This window comes from Astyanax mexicanus, chromosome 1 (assembly GCF_023375975.1).
Source record: "Astyanax mexicanus isolate ESR-SI-001 chromosome 1, AstMex3_surface, whole genome shotgun sequence".
Taxonomy (NCBI): Eukaryota; Metazoa; Chordata; class Actinopteri; order Characiformes; family Acestrorhamphidae; genus Astyanax; species Astyanax mexicanus.
In genome coordinates, this window is record NC_064408.1 from 87,672,334 (window position 1) to 87,678,472 (window position 6,139).

A 6,139-nucleotide genomic window follows, 5' to 3' on the forward strand; every position below is an offset into this window, starting at 1 on the left:
TACATTATTATTATTTTTTTTTTTTTTCAGAAAATTTTAATAACTGTTTTAAAATTGAAACTAAAATAAAAATTCAAGAGTCAGAAAGAGTGTATAGAGGTAATAAAAAAAAAAAACTAAAAGACTAAAAGAAAACTAAAAGATACTCGAGACTTAAGCGTGACAGTTTGGTGCTTTTATTCCTTAATGTATACTAGCAAACTAGGTTTAACACAATAGAGAAAGAAACCTTTGTCTTACTAAAAGTACTATTGTTTTATTTATTTAGCTTGAATATTTTTATCAATATACTCCAAGTCAAATTCTGTTACCTATTCTCTAAAAAGTGGTTACAAATCCCAGTCCAAGGGGCATTTTTATGTTGTAATGTTAAACTAACTTATCTGGCAATTACCAAGAGCTTCAGTAAGTGAATAAGAAGAAAAAAGGAACAGTACAAAAGTTCTCCAAGAGTGAGATTTGGAAACCCTGATCTAAAACACTGTACATACCTTGCATCACACAGTAGGAAAGCCAAACTCCAGATCCAGTGCTGAGAGGCAGTTCCCTCAGACGGGTCGTCTGGCAGATTCTGCTCCAACTGGCAAAGACTCCAGCAGCCAGACGCTTTTATAAGAGCATAACAAGGCTGTCGTCACTGCAAGACTGGGTCTACTCTCACTTTCCAGCTTTCCTGTTCTGGCTCACTCTTCTGCATGACTAACACAGCGGCACATCTGAGTGTTGTATTACTGCTCACAGCCAAGCTTTACTAAGTGTTTTAGTTACAGTATCATCATACAATTTCAGACCCAGCTAATTTAGATTAAAACAGAAATGAATCAACAGGATTGTTTGACTTACTAACTGAAAATAGATTGATAATAAATTCATATATTTGTATTTTTTTAATCTCTTTTAATCTCTTGAATACTTGCTTTATCTACACTAGTAAAACTTGGAAACAACTTAGTCAGCCTGCGCTGCTTTCTATGTAGTTTGCAGCTGTAATATTGAGGGTATAAGAAAAGTCACAGAGCATAAGGGATTATCAAAATGATTTTATATAAAAAATGACACAAAATTACATAGTAAAAGTACATTGTAATGAACTAAATTAAGTCAATTTAGTTTGACATAAAATTGAAATAATATAAATGGCCATTCTCCATTCTTTTCATGTAAACAGAGGAAAAAGTCAGCTGTTATTAATATAGTGTCAAATTCACTACATAGCTTATAAATGGTCAAATTTGTAATGTCAAATGTTTACATAACTTAATTCAACAATTCATAATACATATCTCACAATAGTTTTAAGGAACTAAGAAATTATTAAAAATATTAAGTAAATAAATATTTAAGTGAAGATACACTGTCAGTATGTAAATATTTAACAGAAATTCACAGTTAATACATTATAAGGTAATGTTTAGCTTGCTGTTTATTGAAGCTTGTTGTTATGAAGTGTTACAGATGTTATTTGGTGAATCTGTTTTCTGAACATAAATCCCATAAACCCCTTAAATCACATTAAACTGTGTTGATTAGCAAAGAAGCTCTACAAATAAAGCTCTGTTTCCATCTCAGCAGTAACTCTCACAACATGCATCATATCAGCCCCACAACACACAGCCAGTGTGTAACAGTAGGTCTACTCCTCCACATGGCACTAATCTGTTTAGGGATTATTTGGCTCTAAGGCAACATTTCCTCCTGTGGTGTTTCCTCTAGATCTGGCTGTGTGGAGATGAGCATTCAGCAGGAGTTCCCTTTTAATCCTGTGAACATTCTCAGATGTTTAAGATTTGAAATTCACTAGTAAACCCTTATACTTGCCAACTGCCATGTTTTAATTTCTTGTTTATAGTTATACCTCACTCTCCTGGCCTTCTCAGGGTTTATGGTACATACGGTGCATTTTAGAGCACAAACTGCATCCACTAAACAAAAACGTGAGTGTACAGGTTGTTTTTTCCGAAGAATTTCTACACTTTACAGATTTGATTGACTGGTTTAACCTTGAACTCCTGTAAGTTCTCCCACTGCTGCTGCTGTATGGGTTGAGCAATAGCAAACATTTTCAGAAAATCCTCAAAGAATGCAAGGTATTCCTGCAGATGTCTACTAGAGATATGACTCAGACTTTTCAGTTTCTCTCAGATAAACACAGTATGGCCTAATCCATCTTCTTAATATTACTCTTGCCTTTTTGTTTTCAAGTGCCAGCCTTGGGTAAAATCATCCTCTTAGAAAGTGGAACACCTTTTCAAGAAGCATATACATTGTCAAAATAAATAAAATTAGATTTTAGCACCAATCAGACGTGATTTTTATTGCTCATTGCGTGATACGTTTTTGATACAGTGCATCAATGGATGAGAGGATGATTTTGACAATTTGTCTATTATACGTTATAGTTTTTCGCGAGAGAATGAGTGTCCAAATGTCCATACCAGACTATTATGGGTGAGGTGAATATGCTTTGAATGATGGTGGACATCATATTTGTTGTATTTTTTCAAAAAGGAGCAAGGATGTTGATGTGACAGTTATTTATTGTCCACCACATTTCATCACTGTAAGGGAGGTAAAGTAAGCTATTTGCTAGCTTTTTGGTCTATTTATTATGTTCCACCTTAAATTAAGCAGCCAGGAAATTCAGCAAGCCGCTGATACATACTACTAGCTATTTTAGATTTTATGCTTGTAATAAAAAAGAGACATTGAAACTACTTAACTAAAATAAGTGCGGCCATCTTGCCGTCATATCACCCTACACCTCTGTTCCAATGGAGCAGTATGGAGAGTGAAGTCATAAGAAAAGTAGATTGAAATTTGATTGGTCCCAAAGAGAGGTTTTAACCAACTAAGGCACTCAATTCCTCATCCTTAAATTACATAAACTGTATATTGTTTCATTGCATAACTAAGTAGCTACAATCATTTATTAACAACAGTTACTAAATTCTATCACTTAACAATAAAAAACTCTAAAAAGCCTATTATTATTGGGTTTAACATACAAATGTTGTATAACACGCCCCATTAGTTTAAAGTATTTGTTGGAGCTGGTCATTTAGTTTGCCGCCTCCCTGTGTCATAAGTAATTTCCATAATGTTGGGAAAATCTCAATTCGATTTGCTGCTTGTCGCTAAATTACAGCTACAAATCATCACCTCTCATAGGAAATGACTTGACGCTCTGTCACCTCCTAATGTGAAATCAAGGTAACAAAAGAAACAAAGCACAACTAAAGATTTGCAGTTTACTGAACTGAAAAGAGTAGACAAAGAAACTAATCAAATTTACCTTACTTTAACTCACTCCTCGGCCATTTGCCCTTAATGGTGTGAATAGACTATAATTGTGTGAGCAAGCAATGCAAGCATGCGGGGAAAAAAAAAATCACTTTTCCTGTATTGATTTTGTCACTGAACTATTTTTCGAGCAATTAATGTGCTAATTCTTGTCTCTTTTGTACAATGGACCATTAGTCATTCTCTAGGATTATACACCAAAGTTTCAGTTTTTTTGCCATAATTGATATTTTTGTATGGTGTTGACCTTGCTTGCTCAGTTTGACCCAGTTTGTCTGAGGTTTTTGATGTGCCATTTCTGTGGCAGTGCCAGTGTTCATCCTTGTGCCAGCTGTTCAAGCAGGTCAACTGTGGATGCGGCCCCACTATCATCGGATCTCACCGGCACACGAGATGGATAGCTTTAATTAAAACTGGTGGCAGAGGCACTTTAGCAGAAGGGCGAAAGTTAGCCAGCAGCGAGAGGGACCATTTGTTAATGTTCTCCTCTCTGTTCATCAAGGATCACCTGCAGCATCTAAATCTAACCACAAACACACAATGACTGGAGTGCTGTGGGCCAGTTTTTAGACTGATGATAGAGATAATACTATGAATTTTGCAGCAGGAGCCATGGGGAAGGTTTACTGTGAAAGAAAATAGTTCCTGTGTCTGTGGTAAAATGTGTACTACACCCAGCCCCACTCTCTGTCTACAAAGTTTCAGGTTTTTAGCCAACTTTTGAAGCTCTCAGTATTAAATTACATCATGGTTAATTTCACCAATCACTGGCCAAATAAGTAAGCACAGCAATTACATGTTAGAAGGATTGTGATAAAAGTGTTGATAAGCATCATTGTCGAGGTTGAAGTCACATTGCTTAGATTTACTGCCTAGAGACTCATACTCTGGAGTCTCAAGGCTTGACTCTTTCTGATTTGCCTTGGACTTTTTTTGGACAATTCAGGGGCAAAATATAAAATATGTTACTCTTATTACAGAGACTCATACTACAAAGACTCTATGCTTCACTATGACGTGTATTACAGAGACTTGAGATTTGACTTCTGCTCTGCAGAGAATTGACTTAACACTTGATTTGGATTCATTAGTTTATTAATAATATAATCAGACAGCATTGATGGAAAAGAACCAGAAAAAGTACTATCTGAGTCATACAAGTACTTCCTTGCATGGTCTATAGGACCATTATGTTTACTAAACAAATATTTGAAAAATAGTACAAGTATTTTCTTCCTAAAAAGGGATTGTACACAATATCAAATAAGAATAGTGGAACCATATTTGGTACAATATAAACAATTGAGGCACTTAAATGGCTCTTGGTTGTGTTTATAACTGTTGCTTTTTCAAAAGAACCCTTAATAAATGTATACAGCAGATTTAGCAGAGGCTGCATATCATTGACATTTGTTTATTTTCATCAAGGCCACAATCCAAGAGTCTTTAAGTGGTACACATTTTAACTGCATGGACACACACTTGTTACCGAGTTGGCTGGAAATGAAGAAAGAGAAACATGTATCCAATTGCACCTAGTAGGATGCGTCACATTACAGCGCTGTTTGGAAAGAAGATAACGGTTACCAGAAAGTATAAAGGATTACAATTTTGCCTCATATGGGCAAATATTTTTTAACTTAACATGCCAGACATCTCAGGATGGAGTTGTAGAGGTTCCTAATGGTGTGCTATGCAAATCTGTCTACGTTTTTCAATCTATCTATTTGCAGTAGGAGTGGAATGTTAATAGTGGGTCCAATAGCTTCCTGCACATTTTCAATAGATGATAGATATGCAATGTGACTGGCAATGGCATAGCATCTGTGAGATGACAGCAGTATGTGAATCAGTATTGTCCTGTTGGAGTATTGCAGCAAAGTGGGTGTTCAGAAAAGATAGGACTACTGGTTGAAAGACCTCTTTGGTGTAATGATGGGCTGTCAAAATGCCTGTATGAAGGTCTGGCATTTTCTTGACATGTGAGGTATGACAACAAACCATTGGTCTTGATGCTGACCATGCCACAAATTTGTTAACCAAAGACAAAAGCAGGACTTGTCTCTAAAGATGACAATCTGACACGACTCCCTACCGAGTTTTATTACTGTTGGTTGATTCCTTCTAGGTGCATCTGTTTTTTTTTTTTTGTTTTTTTTGAGCAGTGCAGCAGAGCAGAGGTCAGGAGATGAATGTGCTCTTTATCTCAAAACTGGACTGCAATATCTGCCCAGGGAAGCGACAATACAATTCAGTGGCACTCTGCAAAGGACTACTGAGGATATCTGGCACTAGACTAATCACCGTCTGGCTCCAGCAATCCGAAACCGTGTCCAAAACCATGATGTAACATGAATTGTTGCCAATTTTGAGAGGAGACCTTTGAAGGCAGATAACCATATGCTTAGTCTATAAACTCAACTCTGAGAGTGCTTGGCCCTCTTTTTGATATTTGGCACTCTTGTCCCCAGGTGAGCGATAAAAGCCAAAGTCATGATCCTATTAAACAGAAAGCTTTTCTTTGTGGCAGTAATGAGATTTAGCTCCCCATAGGGTCCTGGGCTCCTGCTGTACAGAATAAAAAAACGGCACTTGAATAAATGGCCTCAGTAGACAGTGACCAACATATCTGACCAATGAAGATAAAAACAGAAGTACATCCTCTGCTTTTTCCCCAGAGTAAAAGGCTGCAGGGTGTTTCTGGTGGTTTTACGTTAATGGCTTCAAATTTCCTCCACTGAACACTGAGATCAGGATGCTGTGGGCAACTTTGTTTAAATTAGCTGGGTTTTCAATCTGCCAGAGCTCTTCCCACTTGTCTCCTGGGGAAACCATGGAC